A 16,515-nucleotide genomic window follows, 5' to 3' on the forward strand; every position below is an offset into this window, starting at 1 on the left:
CGTGGCAGAGTGGAGTAAGAAAGGGAATCCAATAAGTGATTTTTGTCTCAGTTTTGGTCAGTACGGGGGAAAAGTAGAGAATCTATACCTCGGTTGAAAATCCAGCCTCTGGCACTGTTTTAACATTGGACAGGTTACCTGTTCTGGCCGAGCCCTGCTGCTCGTTGTAAAAGTGGGAAATAGGCCAGTGTAGTGGTTGCCAGCCCCCGTGCTTAGAGGAACAAGGCAGGTGGAGAAGGTGGGACTGCAGCAGATGAGAGCGCGTGATCACAGGCAAGCAGGTCCAGCCAGAACAGAACTCCTCTGTCTGGAAAAGACAGAAATGTGGACTTTCTGTATTAAATATGATTTTAAGATGTGGGTTGGCAGCTAATCACCTGTAGCCTCCCACAGGCTTATACGAGGATTATAGCAGGAGGGAAGGGTGAGGGCACCCTCTCGCCCAGCGGACATTTCCATTTCATTCCATTCGAATTTTTATAAAGCTTTACGGCTTAGCAACTATGATCTGGATTTCACATGACATTTTGTGGCAGACAACATTTTTCATTCATTTCATTAAGCATTAGAGGAAGAAGATTCTGTAGTCCAGCTGCATTCTGTCATCTTTACTCAGAATTTTTACTTTTTATTTTTAAAATAATTTAAAATTCATTGCTCACTTGCCTGCCTTTGTTGAAACAGGCAGTACCAAGAATCATGCACCTTTTCTTGGTCAATAATTTTAAGCCTGACTCCTCGTGTCTGGCAGTGATACCCACAGAAGTTCACAAAGAAGGCTCTTTAGTAACTAAATAGGCTGAGTGTGCCATATTTTGACTTCCTGAACAGCTTTAACACACATTTACTGGGCACTTAAGGATTGTGCTCGATGCTTTTATTTACTTTTATCTCATTATAATCTACACTTTTGTGACATAGACATTATTAACTCTCTTTTACAGATCAGTAACTCGGGCCTGGATGTTGATCCCAGGTCCTCTTCCCTGCTACCTTTTTGTCATCAACACGACTACCACCAACAGTAGAAAAAAGTACAATTGAATATAGGCAGACATACCATTGTGCTGGACGCCAGGAATGCTGGGGGGACCCCCCTTCCAAGGAAACTGACCATATACATGGAAGGGGTTCAGAGATTTTGATGAGCTAAAAATGTTACATGTCGCCTATATATAGAAATTTAATTTTTTTGGTACAGTTTTGGGACTAGGAAATACAAATTGCATTTTTATCACACATGAGTAGACAGAAAATTCGTCTGTAAGAAAACTGTGTACAACATGAGCTTGAGGACAGGTTGCTTACTTTGGTCATCTTTGCATTCAAATTACAGAGTACTTGCATAACTTCTGTAAAAATCCTGCTCTGTGTCTTCATGGAACACTTACTCTGCAGGACATTATACTCAGCCTCCAATTTCCAGTGTATAGAGCGGGCTCCCAGCAGTGTTTGAACAAATGAAGTTGCTGAGATGCTGCATCCCCTGACAAACAGCAGAGCTGTGTGCTCCTACAGTGTGTGTGTTTAGGGCATGTGTGTGCACCCCTGGAGCATGTGTGTGCTCAGAGCACGTGTGTGTGCTCTAAGAAACTTACCAGCATAACAGGGCAATTTCTGTTTTCCAAACATCTTCCTGTGAATGGCCTTCCTCTTCTTTGTACCTTCGGGTCCCTATCCCTTTCCTTAGGATGCTGTAGAAGCTTCAATTAGCTGGCTGCCCTTTGGGTCTTCATATCTTTAGAGGGCCCTCATATGTACACAGTTTTGTTTTTCTCCTGTTGCTCTGTCTTACTTCAATTTAAGAATTAGACCAGCCAAAGAGCCAAGAAGAAGGGAAAACGTTCCCACCCTTACAGCCATGTTTATACCACGGGGTCATTCCTCCCCTGTAGCTCATTGGACCCAGGGAGCCCATACATAGATCAGCAAGCAATCAGGCTCTCCACTGGGCTTCGTTTTCATGAAATGCTTTTGTAACATTTAAATCTGTCCTACTCAAAGTATGGACCACAGACCTTTCTTCCAGTAAGTAAGAGCAGAAATTGAGAGTAAGAATTTAGAAATTCGTATAGCTATTTTGACAGTTGACTATTGAATCTAATCAGAATTTAAAAGGGCTTGGATTTTGTATGCCTTTTTATGCCATCTTTCTCTTTGTTGCGTTTTATAAAAATATTGATCCGTGATGCTGCTGACCTAAAACAAATAGACTGCCAGATATTTCTCCAGAAAGGATGGGCTCATCTGAGGTCAGCAGAGAATTGCCATTCAAGGTCTGCAACCATGGCGAGCCACGTGACAGTCTCCACATGACAAGAGAAGGAGACCACTTTCTTAGGGGGGAAAGCACGTCGGGAGGGCTCTGTGGACAGAGTCTGTGGCTTGTCATTGGCTGAGTCCTCGCTGGGGAAGAAGAGGCGTCTTTCTCCTCCCTGTCGGGCCCTGCTGTCATCACAGGCTGTGAGAGCTCCCCCTTCTTGTCTCCTGGCTCTATTTAATCAAGGTTTCTGTCCGTTAATTTCTACAATTATTGGAAATTTTTTTAAAAAGAAACAAACCAACAAAACACCTGATTTTTCATCACAAATGGCTTCAGAAGCACTCCTTTAAATAACACGCTTACTTCCTTTGGGAGAGGAGGGGGCCCAGCCGCAGTGAGTTTCGGTTCCTTATAAACGAATAATCTCTGACTAACATGTTGCAAGGGATTGACTTTTATTTGGTAAGAGAAGCAGTGACCTTTAATATCTGACACCAAAGCTTGTGACCATGACTCAGGCAATGGCAATGGACTCTGGACCAGTGAGACACCCAGACAACATGAGGGGGAGGTAAGACTAGTGAGAATCTATTATCTCAAGAGAGCAAAACAAATTATGTAAACTGGGACAGATAAACTAAGAACCATACGGTCTGGAGTTAAGTGGTATAATAATTTATATTTGTAGCACGTTTGATCATTTAGAAAGCAATTTGATATAAAATTCCTCACAAAAGCCCAACCGATTAGGCAGGGCAGACAATAATTTCAATTTCCCAAATGATGCACTGTGATTCAGTAAGGTTCGTGGCAGGCCAGTGTCGCACAGAGCTGGGATACCAATCTAGTCCTGTGACTCCAAAATCAAGTGGGGTTTGTGTTGCTTACATTTTTGCACAAAGTTGTGCCACCTTCTGTCTAGGGCAGGGGTTCTCAGCCTTTACTGGGTCCCAAGCAGACCTCTGTAAGAAGCTGCTCACAGTTACAGAGACACACACACATTGCTAATCGCATGCAGCAGAATTTTACAGTCAACTTCAGGGGCCTCCTAGACTCCGATTAAGAACCTCTGTGCCAAGGACACCAGTCCTACTGGAGTCCTCAGACATTTTTAGTATCGATTGGCAATGAACTTGCTCTGTCTAGTCATCTTCTGCTATCTCCAATCATTTTGTATTCTGACTCATCCATAAGCCCATTGACTCCTACAGAGAACTCAGTGGCACACGGGTTCAGAAGAGCTGGCAGTAGAGGAATGCTTCAGGGAGAAAGAAAGCAGCTCAGGCTGAGCCTCAAGGAGATGCCATCCTGGCATATTCAGAGGACATCGTGTCAGCCATGCTGGAGGAAGAAAAGGTTGATGAGGAGAATTAATGGAAGATGAATTAAGAGAAATAGCAGAAGACCAAGTTGTAGAGCATTAAATAAGCTAAAGACATTGATTTCAAGTCTATGAATCTTAGGGGACCATCTGCAAAATGGCATTTTTCGAAGATTATTCTGGAAGTACCACGGAAGATGGATTGGAGGGAGAAGGACTGGAAACAGGAAGGCTAGTTCGAGAGTTGGCTAAAACTGAGGAGCGAGCAGCCTAGGGTCTGAATTTAGGTAGAGAGAACAGACAGGGAAATAGAGGCAGAACTGAGAAAATTCATGGAGGCAGAATTGACAGGTCTAGAGGAAGGATACCGTGAAGAGAGGGTTCAGGAGTCCCTCAAGGTTTTGACCTCGGAGGAACGAATTTGTTCAGTAGACACTAATGTGACATACAGATGGGGAAGTGCAGGGAATCGGGCTCACCTAAAAAAGGCCAAGACCAACACCTGATTCAACCCGCAAAGTTACAAGCAGCCATTTTTACAGGTACCAAGGTCACAAGAAGCCAAAGGCGCCAACTCCCCATGCTCTCGGTACACCACCAAAACAAGAGAGGCAGAATGACTGCAAGGCGAGTTGTGGGACGCCCCACTGCTGAGGAGCTAAGTCTAGACTACAGGAAAGCGGTTTGGTATTCTGAAGCCCACGTCTCACCAGAACCCCAGAGAAATGAGAAGTTGGCGTGTCACAGCTTCCCAGGGGGGATAAAGAGGCGAACGCAAGATGACTTTGCACCAGCTCCTTGTAGGTTTCCCATCATCTTGTGCCTGGGAGGACCACAGGGCATTCTGCCAAGTCTCACATAAGCCATGGTTCAGGCCTTGCCTGAGTGGATATGTGCAAGGGCGCCATGACACCGTGTGGAGCTGGTCCTCTACACAGGGGAGAGCTGGTTCTGAGGAACAGAAGATAAGCCTGGTTCTAGATACACAGACTATAAAGTTACATGGGGACATTCATGAACTGGCCAGGCTACAGGCGTAGATGGGTGTGTCCTTCACAGAGAGGTGGGGCATGATTGAGTGTTGGAGTTTCAGCTCCAGGTCCTGGGTTCAGGTCCTGGCTCTGTCACTCACTAGGTATGTGTTCTAGTCACCATGGTCATGTGACACACTACCTGAAAACTTACTGGCTTAAAATAACATTTAGTTTGCTCCTGAATCTGCAAGTGGACAGGCCTCCGTGCATTTCTCACAAGGGTCTAATTCTCTGCCCAGTGTCTGCTGGGATAGCTCAGCTCGAAGGCTGGAGGCTGAATCATTGGAAAGCTCCCTTATTCACGTGTCTAGCGGTAAATGCTGGCTGTCGGCTGGGACTGCGACTTCCCCACACGTGGCACCTGAGTTCCCTGGAAAGCGTTCTGAGAGGGAGAGCCGGGGTGGGGGTGCCCTACTCCTTGGTGGCGCAGCCTCAGAAGTCACACAGCACCACTCATACCGCGGTCTGTTCACCGAGGCAGTGACCACGCGCTTGCCAGTTTCAACAGGAGGAGAAACAGGCGGCCTCTAGTGGGGCGTGGCAAAGTTCTAGAAAAGCATGTTGCCCTGGAAAGAGTGTGGTGGCCATTTTGGGGAGATACAATCTGTCAGAATGGTGACCTGATCTCTCTCTCTCTCTCTTTTTTTTTTTTTATTGTGGGAAAATATATATAATATAAAATTTACTATTTTAACCTTGTGGGGAGGTAACTAGGTTTATTTATTTATTTAATGGGGGTACTGGGGATCAAACCCAGAACGAGTGCATGCTAAGCACGCTAAGTGTGAGCTATAAACTCTTTTTCAGTGTGAAATCCAGGGGCATTAAATACATTCACATCATTGTGCAATTATCACCACTCTTCATTGCCAGAACTTTTTCATCATCCACAAAACTCCATGCCCATGAGACAATAACTCCGTATTCCCCTCTAAGTCCAGTCGCTGGTAACCACTGTTCTGCTCTGTCTCTATAAATGTGCCTATTCTAAGTACTTCATGTAAGTGGAATTCATACAATATTGTGTCTTAGTTCACTTAGCACAGTATTTTCAAGGTTCTAACATGATCTCTTGAGCCTGTTTTCTCATCTGTAAAAAAAAATGGAGAATGGAGCCTACTTCATAGGGTTGCTTGGAAGATTTAGTCAGATAACACATGCTATGGTCTACAAACTCCTTGACACTCCTCCGATCAAAGAATGAACTCCAATCCTACGTATATGGGCTGGTCTGAGTGACCTGCTTCCAATGAAGAAAATGCACAGGGGTCTTCTAAGGCTTAGTCGGAAAAGGCAATATGGATGACTTTTGCTTGGTCTTGCTGGGACACTTGCCCTTGGAACCCAGCCCTTTCTTCAGTCTTACACAGAGAAAACCTACCTACTACAAGGCAAGGCCCCCTGGCATTAACTGTCTGACATATGAGTGAATAGCCTGAAGACGATTAACAGCCAGCCTTCGAGCCACCACCACTGACACCGAGTAGAGGAGAAATGAGCTGTTGCAACCAAACCCCACCCAAGCTGCAGAGTCAAGAGCAAAACAAATGTTTCCCTCTCTAAGTTTTTGTGTCGTTAGGCAGTGGTAGATATAACCAGAACACAGAGATAGCAGACAGCTGTTGACTCACCCACCACCCAACATCCATCATTTCCCTTCTTCTTCCTTGTGTCCCCAAAGGACAGCCACGTACTCGGAGAAGGTGACGCTGCCCCAACTCAGGGGTAACCAACAAGGAAACCCCATTCTCTTAACAGCTGAAAGTGGACATGTGACCCAGTTCTAGCCAATGAGAGACATAAAGGGGAGATCTCCTAGGGTGCCTCCAGGAAAGACTGCCTGGCTCTTAAAAAGGGATGCAGAGAGAAAGAGACGATGTCACGACTGTGTGTGATGGCTGCAACCACTGCAGTCATTTTCTAACCTGGAGGTAAACAAAACTGAGGTCAAAGCCAACAGGGCAAGAATGGCAGTGTGGAAAGAAGGAAAGACCCATTGATGACCAAGTTGAGGCACTGAGTCAACTTGTCCTGGAACTGCCCTACCTTGGGACTACTTGTCATGTGAGATCAAATGTTTCCTTGGTTTTTAAAGTTGTATTTTCTGTTTATGGCTGCCAAAGGCAACATCCTAACCAATATGTTTATGACAAATCCAGCACTACAAGGAACACAGGAAAACAGTAAGTGGAAGTAAAGGTCAGCTGTGATGATGGTGATGATGATGGGGAAAGTGGGTGGATTCCTGGAGAGTAGAAAGCTCAGGGGAGAATAGCAGAGACCCTGGACTTTAAGGAGAATGCTCACCTTTAGGGGAGAGTGGACAAGCAGAATCAACAGAGGGCAAAATGACAAATAACCAAAAAAGGAAAGAAGTGAAGTATGCTGCAAGCCAAGGAGACGAGATTACAGGTGTCCCCCACTTTCTGAAGGTTTTGAGTTCTACCCCTTCGCTTTTATAAAACACCTACATTAGGATCTGTTTTTGATAACAAAGATATCCAAAGAGGATTTTAGCTTTTATGAAGAAAGGCATTACTGTATGAATGTACTAATGTAGGTCTTTTGTAAAAGCAAAGTGGCCAAACTTGAACTATCTGAAAGGAGGAGGAAATGCTCTTCGCTTTACGCCATATAGGAATGTTCTGCTCTCAGGCAGCAAGGGGAACCTGTATCAATGTGCAAGGGGTGGTTCTGCCATGTAGAAATGCAGAGCAAATTCTCTTGCCCTCACATCAGTGGAGATCTCAAAGGAGACCAAACTTGACACACAAAAGCCCAGGTGGATGTATTCGCTGATGCCCCCTGAGGTCTTCTTCGATGTCAGTGATTCCTCAAGGGCAGTCCCCAGATCAGCAGCATCAGCAACACCAATGAACTTGCTAGAAATGTAAATTCCTCGAGTCTCGCCCTAGACCTATTAAATCAGAAACTCAGGGTTGGAGCCCCGGGATCTGTTTCTGCAAGTCCTTGAGGTGATTCAAATACCTCTAAAGTCTGAGAATCACCCAGACTAATCACCTGGTTGCTAGGAAATTTGCTCCTGAGGATGTTGTGACCTGTGAATCCCCCTGTGGGGAGAAATCCCAGGGTGAAGGCAATCCTTTGTGGGGAGGGAGGTGGTGAGACTTTCCTACAGGGAGCTGGAGATTTTTCTAGGCGCAAGGTGGAAGAAAGGGCTCTCTATTCACTGTTAAATCAGAGGATGGACAAGGACAGAAAAGACAGGCCAAGATCTAGAGTGCTTCGAGGGGATCCTATGAAGAATTTAGGTTTCGGTAGGGAGGGTATAGCTCAGTGGGAGAGCGCATGCTTAGCATGCACGGGGTCCTGAGTTCAACCCCCAGTACCTGCATTAAACAAGTAAGTAAGCAAACCTAATTACCTCCCCACCCAGAGAAAAAAGACAAAACAAAACAAAAACAGCAACGAATTTAGCTTTTGCTTTTTCCTATTCCTAGGACTCCGGGACTAGTCATGTTGAGCATCAGGCTGTTAATTCTACTTCCCCTTCTGTTATAAATTCGTCTGGCCAGCCCCCAAACGTCCATCAGAGTCTTACACACAGCGCAGCGTGTGTCCTTGATTCAGGCACACACTCGGCAAACATTTCTTTCTGCATCTACTGTGCCCTCGGCATTTTTCTGTGTATTTAGGGAACAGCAGTGAAGAAAACGCCTGCCCTCCTGGAGCTTACTTTCTAGAGGAAACTGAGAGAGGAGGATGAAAGGGGAACGTGGCTTCCTCACATAACTTCACACCTGAAATAATTTCTAAAACTCTGCCACCGTGTCCTCTAAATATCAGATGTATTCCTACCACGGGGCCTTTCCTCTTCTCCCAGAGCTTTGCTTGCTCTGAATCTCTCCCCAGCAACCCCCTCCCTTCTTTTTTTTAAATGGAGGGCCTGAGGATTGAACCCAGGACCTCGTGCATGCTAGGCACGGGCTCTACCACCAAGCTATTTCCTTCCCCGGCCAACTTCATTCCAGATGCTGATCACATGTCATCCCATCAGAGGGGTCCTCCCTAAACATCTTATCCAGACCAGCACACACACCTGTCTGTTGCACTATGCCCTTATCTTGCTTTATTTTCTTTATAGCACTTTTTCCCTGACTAATATTTATCTGTGTTTCTGTTCCCTACTGGAATGCAGGCTCCAAGAGGGCAGGAATCTGGGTTTGTGGTGGTTGTTTTCTCTGTAACCCCAGCATGAGAACAATGCCTGGAACATAATAGGAACTCAGAAAGTAGTCACTGAATAAGTCAACCCTCCACGGGGCCAGTGTAGCAACAGCAGCATTGTATGGAGGAGGCTGGTGGTCAGAGTTCTAGGCGGGGAAGCAACAGTGAACCACTGAGTCACACCTGGGGAAGAGTGGGGGCAGGACAGGTTACGTGTTGGAGCAGCCGTCCTACATGGAGGAGCAGCAGATGACCTGGGGAGGCAGATCTTTGGGCTACACCGGATTTAGCAAGTTGATGAGGGTTTCCTTTAATTATCATTGCTCTGCTAAGAAATACAGTGGCACAACTGGCAGTACAGGGGAAAGGAAATACCTAATGGAAAGGGAAAGATTGAAAATACACAAGAGGAAAAATGACTGCGGACTAGAATTCCAGCCTCTACTTCTCATCTTCTTTTAGTCTCCATCCTGCTATAAGATGGGGAATTATTCTTTCCTTTTCTCCATGGTAAAGACTGCTATTTCCTTAAAGTGTACAGCGTCCAGTACTGCTGTCTTAGTTTCTGGAAGTTGGCTACCTTCCAGAGACGTGACCAATGAAAGGTCACTCTGTGTCACTGTTAGAATGTGCTAAACAAATCTGACCTGAGGCATATTAACAGTTCATCATAGAGTCATACTCCTTGTGAGTCATTAAGGGATACAAAGGCAAAACAGAAACTGCTCCCCAACAGGTGGGGCTCCTGTTAATACAGCAAATTGCTGCTCATAGAATAGAACAAAACTGTGCGGCAACTCCCCAACGGGGAAATAAACACAGAAGGCTTTTTGTTTACATTTCATAGAATTTGTTTACAAGATGACATTCCTGCCGTCTACTTCTGACTAAAGACAGTCGGCACTTCCTACATCATTCTAGAATTTAGATTTGTGTTGTAAAAAACTTCCCAAAAAAGGAAGCGTGACAGATTGTGTTCAGCCTTTTCTTTACATGTTGTATAAAGAGGTGTCATTTCTTACAGATAAGCAGTAAGTGCTTTAAAAGTGGGAATAAGTTTTTCAGCTTTAAAAAAAAAAAAGTAATTTCTGTTAAAGAAGCATTGATTTGGTTGCAGGAGAAACAGGGGGAGTGAGGGAACAGTCACGATCCAGGTCTCTGGTGAGTCCCTGGGATGGGCCACCCTGAGGGTCCTTGGCTTGGAGCAGGAAAGAATTCAAGAGTGAGTCATAGTAAAGTGAAAAGGAGTTTATTTAGAGAGATACACATTCCATAGGCAGAATGCTGTCAGTCTCAGGAAGTGAGAGCAGCCCGGGGTATGGGGTGGTTAGTTTTTATGGGCTGGGTAATTGCATACCCAGTGGTATGAGTAGAAGGATTATTCCATTTTGCAGAAGGGGTGGGGATTTCAAAGTATTGGGCCACCACCCACATTTTGGCCTTTTGAGGTCAGCCATGGAACTATCATGGTGCCTGTGGGTGTGCCATGTAGCATGCTAATGTATTACAGTGAGTGTATAACGAGGTTCAAATTCTACCGGAAGTCGAATTTTCCGCCATCTTGGGCCTAGCAGGTTCTAGTCAGTTTTTGCCCTCCTGTTTTCCTCAAGGTTGTGTCATTCTTTTACCAGCTGTGCCTTACCCCCTTATCAAGGTCTGCCCTCAGGGTAAACTAATTAACCAGAACCTAACCTGCCGTGGTTTCATCAGAGCCTAACTGACCTGGGGAAAGGGGAATATCCAATTCCAGCCCATTCCAGCATCCTGTACCACTTAAGCAGAGGAGGAAAAAACTGAGAAACACTTGTGAAGTTCACAGTTCAGAAGTACAGGCTCACTAAAAGACCAAGACCTAAGCGATACAGGAAAACATGAGTGTGGGACATCAGGAGGGCCATGACCCAGGTCTCAGTTGGGTCCCTGGGATGTGCCCCACCAGATGTGGGTCTTTGGCTTCGAGCAGGAAAGAATTCAAGAGCGAGCCATCGTTGAGTAAAGGTAGATTTACATACTGCATAGAGTGTAAGCTGTTTCAGAAGGCAAGAGAAAGGCCATGAGGTGTGGGGGTTGGGTGCTCAGTTAAAGAAAAAGTAGATACACACTCCATTGACAAGAGTTCCGGGGAGTGAGAGAGGCCATGAGGTGTGGTGATGTCAGTTTTTATGGGCTTGGTATCTTCACATGCCAACAAGTGGGAGGACCATGGCAACTACCCTGGGGTAGGGGCTGGGATTCCCAGGAACTGGGCCACTGCCCACTCTTTGACTTTTTATGGTTAGGCTTGGAACTGTCATGGCACCTGTGGGCATGTTATTTACCATGCTAATATATTACAATGAGCATATAATGAAGCTCAAGTTCTATTGGAAGTCAAATCTCCCAGCATCTTGAGCCTCCAGGCCTACTGGGAGTTGAATCTTCTACCATTTTGGTGTTAATTGCTGTCTCATTCTTTGAATGGCTGTGCCCTGTCCACTTACTTCCTGTTTCATAAGCACAGGACTAGAGAACACTTCCCCTCTCCCCCACCCCTCTCACCAAAGCCCTATTTACTGCAGTTCCTTTTACCTAGTACGTCATGTCTGGCTAGCAAGAAAAAATTACAAGGTAAATCTTTACAAGGTATACCAAAAGGCAAAAACACAATCTGAAGAGGCAGAGCAAGCATCAGAACCAGCCATAGCAGAGATGTTGAAATTACCAGACTGGGAATTTAAAGCTACTATGAGTAACGTGCTAAAGGATTTAAGGGATAAAGTAGACAGCATGCAAGTACAGATGGACAAGGTAACCAGAGAGATGGAATTCCTAATAAAGTCTCAAAAAGAAATGCTAGCGATCAAACACACTGTAACAAAAATGAAGAATGCCTCTGATAAGATTATTAGTAGACTAGACATGGCTGAGAAAAGAATCTCTGAGTTAAAATATGTATCAATAGAATCCTCAAAAATGAAAAAACACAGAGAACAAAGACTGAAGAAAAACAGAACAAAGTATCCAAGGATTGTGGAATAATTACAAAAGGTGTAACATACACATAATGAAAACACCAGAAGGAGAAGAAAGAAAGGGGCAGAATTATTTGAAATGACTGAGAATTTCCCCAAGTTAATGTCAGACGCCAAATCACAGATCCAGGAAACTCAAAGAACACCAACCAGGAAAAATACTAAAAAAAAAAATGTTTTAAAACTACTCCTAGACATATCATTTTCATAATGTAGAAGAGAAGAAAAGTAAAATTCTGGAAGGAAACTGTAAGAGAAGAAACCTTACCAATAGAGAAACAAAATAAGAATCACATCCAATTTCTCCTTGGATATCACGCAAGGAAGAAGAGAAAGTGAAAATTTTTTAGTTTTGAGAGAAAATGTCACCTTAGAATTCTGTACCTTGCAAAATTATCCTTCAAAAGCAAATGAGAAATAGACTTTTTCAGACAAACGAAAAGTGAAGGAATTTGTTGCCAGTGGACCTACCTTGCAAGAAACGTTTAAAAAAAATTCTTTAGAGAGAAAGAAATATAGGTCAGAAACTCAGATCTACAAAAAGTAAGGGAAAACTCTGAAGAAGGAGTAAGTGATTTTTCTTAAACAGATAACAGCTTGTATAAAATAATGCCAATAATGTATTTGCTTATGCACATTTACCTATATATCTTCTGTTTACGTATGCTTGTGTATTCTTATATATAAGTGAAATGAATGACAGCAATGACACAAGGGACAGGAGGGAGAAATTGGGATTATTTTGATATTATAAGGTACTCACATTACCTGTGAAGTGGTATACCGGCATCTGAAAGTGCACTTGTACTGGCTGCAAATGCACATGGCAAACTCTAAAGTAACCATTTAAAAAAGAGAAAACAGAAACATATAAAATGCTCATTTAAAACCACGAAAGACAGGAAAACAAGACAAAACAGCGAGACAAAAACAGAAACAAAGGACAAGGGCAACAAACAGGAAAGAGTAATGAATATGGTAGATATTAAGCCAACCAAATCAATATCACTTTGAATATCAACGGCCTAAATGTACCAATTAAAACACAGAGATTGTCAGAGTGGCTCAAAACATAAGACCTGGGTATACACTCTTCATAAGAAACTCACTTTAAATATAAAGATACATATAGATTAAAAGTGAATGGATGGAGGAAAATATACTGTGCTAACATTAATCAAATGAAAGCAGGAGTAGCTATATTAATTTCAGTCAGAATAGGCTTCAAAGCAAGGGAAGTTATCAGCTATTTAAAAAAAAAAGGAGGGGCATTGCATAATGATTAAGGAGTTAGTTCTCTAAGAAAACATAACAATCCTTGATACGTATGCACCTAACAACAAAGCATCAAACTACGTGAAGCAAAAATGGATAGCACTGCAAAGACAGGTGTGTCCACTATCAGTGCTGAGTATTAGAAACATATTAGTAAGTACATCATTGAACTCAACCACACTACTGATCAACTTGATATAATTGACATCTATAAGCTACGCCATCCAACGATAGCAGAATATACAGAATATACATCCTTCCCAAGCTCACATGAAACACTCACCAAGATGGAATACATTCTGAGCCATAAAACACACCTTAACAACTTTAAAAGGATGGAAATCATACAGTGTCTGCTCTCAGACCACAATGAAATTAAACGAGGAATCAGCAACAGAGAGAACTGGAAAATCCCAAACTATGTGGAGTCAAAAAACACACTTCTAAATAACACATGAGGCAAAGAAGAAATCTCAAGAGAAACGTTTTTAATATTTTGAACTAAATGAAAATGAAAACACAACTTATCAAAATGTGTGGGATAAAGTGAAAACAGTGGTTATGTTACGGAAATGACAGGCCAGCAAGAAACCAGCACCACTCGGAGGGTCGGAGCACTCAGATTTATTACGCTGGCGGGCTCAGAGGGGCTTCTGCTCCGAAGCTCTGAGCACCTCCAAGACGTGTGCACGAAGTTTTATAGGGTTAATTACAAGCTTGGGTTATCCGGCCAACAGGCATGGAACAGCTTTAGCAGCATCATTATCACAAAAGTAAAGGCAGGGAGGCAGCAAACCAACATTTCAAGGCCAGATGTGTCTCTTTGAAAATCCAGCTGGCCAGCAAAAAATACATGAACAGGGAATCAGCAAACCAACACTAATTAATTCAGATTTACGAGTTAACCCAGCAGAACTCAGATCAGTATTCCGACACTTGTTACACTTAGATTTGTGAGTTAGCTTGTTAACCCAGCCCGGCTTTTCCTTCACAGTTACAGAGAAATTTATAGCACTGAATGCATATATGAGAAAAGGCGAAAATTCTGAAACCAATAATACAAGTTCCCATGTCAGGAAACTAGTAAAAGAAGGCAAATTAAATCCAAAGTAAACAGAAGAAAAGATACAATAAAAATTAGAGCAGAAATCAGTGAAATTGAAAACAGGACATCAATAGAGAAAACTCAATGAAACCGAAAGCTGGACACAGTTCCAACAGGAATTTCAAAACCCATCTGGGAGGAGATGTGCTCCCACCTCCATGTTTTCAATCAAGAAACTTCAGGAACATACAGGGAAACATTTAAAAAAAAAACAAAAAACAAAAAACTCTAGTGTCTGAACTTCTGAGAGGAAATAACTTCAGCACAGAAAATCCCATCACAAAAGAAAGGCAGGGACAATCATTGTTACCAAAGGCAAGTTCGTGTGCCCGCAGCACCGTGAGGCAGAAGAAATTGAAACATTGAGTTTGGGGCAGAGAAAGGTTTATTGCAGGGCCGAGCACGGAGGACGGGGTGGCTCATGCCCCCAAAATCTCCGAATCCCCCAAAGGGTTTCGGCAAAGCATGTTTGAAGGCCGGGTAAGGGGGAAGTGGGGGGTCGCAGGGCGCGTGATCAGCTGTGCGCAATTCTCTGGCTGACGTTGCCGTATCAGGGTCAGTCAACACTACCAACCCCTAGGCTCCAGGTCTGGGGGCCATGTGCTCATGATCATCAAGTAGTTAATTTCTTCCCTTTGGTTATGGTTTTTAGCATCTGAAAAACTCAGGAAATATTCATGAGGTGCTATGATCTGGGTACTTCAGAGAGGAGTCACAGCAGAGGATGGTGGGGGTGGGGGGCAGTGTCCTGTCCCAGGAAGGCCCCACAGGGTCCTGCTCTGTCACCTCATCAGTCATGAGGCATTTTCACCCAAATTATCCCCCTTCAACTAGCCTTTCTTATTGTATTACCATCCCTTTCTTTACCGGCACTCTTAGCATAAATTCAGGTGGGATCCAAGGGGCTTTTGAATAACAAGGACACTCCTATTGTTACGGAAACAACAGGCCAGCCAAGCAACTAGCACCACTCAGAGGGTTGGAGTACTCAGATTTAGTACTCAGATTTATTACGCCGGCAGCTCTGAGGGGCTTCTGCTCCCAAGCTCTGACCACCTCCAAAACCTGTGCGTGAGGTTTTATAGGGTTAATTACAAGCTTGGGGTATGCAGCCAGTAGGAACAGCAGCATCATTATCACAAAAGCAGAGGCAGAGAGGCAGCAAACCAAAATTCCAAGGCCAGATAAGTCTCTCTGAAAATCCAGCTGGCTAGCGAAAAAAAACATGAGCAGGGAATCAGCAAACCGACACTTGTTAATTTAGATTTATGAGTTAGGCCCAGCAGAACTCAGATCAGTAATCCAACACTTATTAAACTTAGATTTACGAGTTAGGCTCAGCCCGGCTTTTCCTTCACACTATTACCGAGGGCAAGGCCAAGGACTTAGAATCTCTCCATCAGAAAGCAGAGACAACCGCCACTCAAATGCTCACACCATCACCTCAAGTCCACATCTCCTCCAATTCTTGCCTCTCTTCAAAGAAGGATAAAATCCACAAACAGGGCCCATGGCTGGTTGGCTTTGGATTCATCTTCTCAAACTTTTCATTATAGACGTTTCCGAACACAGGCAACAGAAGAAAGAATAATGTAAGGAATCCTCGCATCTCCATCATTGTTTCCCTGATTATCCGTCTATGTTTGTTTACGTCCCCCATCCTCAGATTATCCTGAAGCAAAGCCCCTGTAGGACATCCTATCAGTCTGAGAATTCTTTATAAAGCTTCCGGAGGGGTTGCCACACCCGGGGCAGGTCTCCAGTGGGCTATAGTTCTGCTGAAATCTCAACCCCAGGACAGCTGGTTGGGGGCACCTGACTCCAGCATGACAGATAAGTAACACTTCTACCCACACTGCACGCACGTGTGTGAAAGAAAACCAAGTGCAGCTGCACTGCATTCAAAGCTTCTAAGGTTTGTCAGCAAGCTTTGGCCCTAGTTTTTCTCCTGGGCCTCAAAAGATCCATGTCTATAGCTCTGATTGTCTCCTAAAGAATCAACTCTAAAAAATGTAAGCTCAAGACTATATAAGCTCAAATACTCCTAGTTAATTAAAATCAATATGGGGTGGGGCAGAATTAGGTAAGAGAGAGCATATCAGTATTAGTTATAGATCACAGACCCATTTCCGAGGAAGGAAAAGTGGGGAACCAATCAACCAACCTTGAATAGTAACAAAAATCTGACCCTGACCTTTGGTCTATCGTGGCAGGGTGACTGAGACAGCCCCTGATACCTGGGTTGGGAGAGGAGTATTTTTTCGTCTGTGTATCTGGGGCGTTCTGACCCTCCCCCGGGTACCAGGGAGCATCTAGGA

At 44.0% G+C, this 16,515-nt stretch overlaps 1 protein-coding gene across 1 annotated transcript in view; it reads right to left on the reverse strand.

Annotated features, from left to right (window-relative positions):
• Positions 1-171: 171 nt before the first annotated feature.
• The window catches only part of TRIM25 (tripartite motif containing 25), a 34,563-nt gene continuing 18,219 nt past the window's right edge, over positions 172-16,515 (reverse strand). Inside the window, exon 10 of the transcript XR_012060124.1 lies at positions 172-307. The gene's annotated coding sequence lies outside the window, so the exon portion shown is untranslated. The remainder of the gene's footprint in view (positions 308-16,515) is intronic.

Source organism: Vicugna pacos, chromosome 16, assembly GCF_048564905.1.
Source record: "Vicugna pacos chromosome 16, VicPac4, whole genome shotgun sequence".
Classification (NCBI taxonomy): domain Eukaryota; kingdom Metazoa; phylum Chordata; class Mammalia; order Artiodactyla; family Camelidae; genus Vicugna; species Vicugna pacos.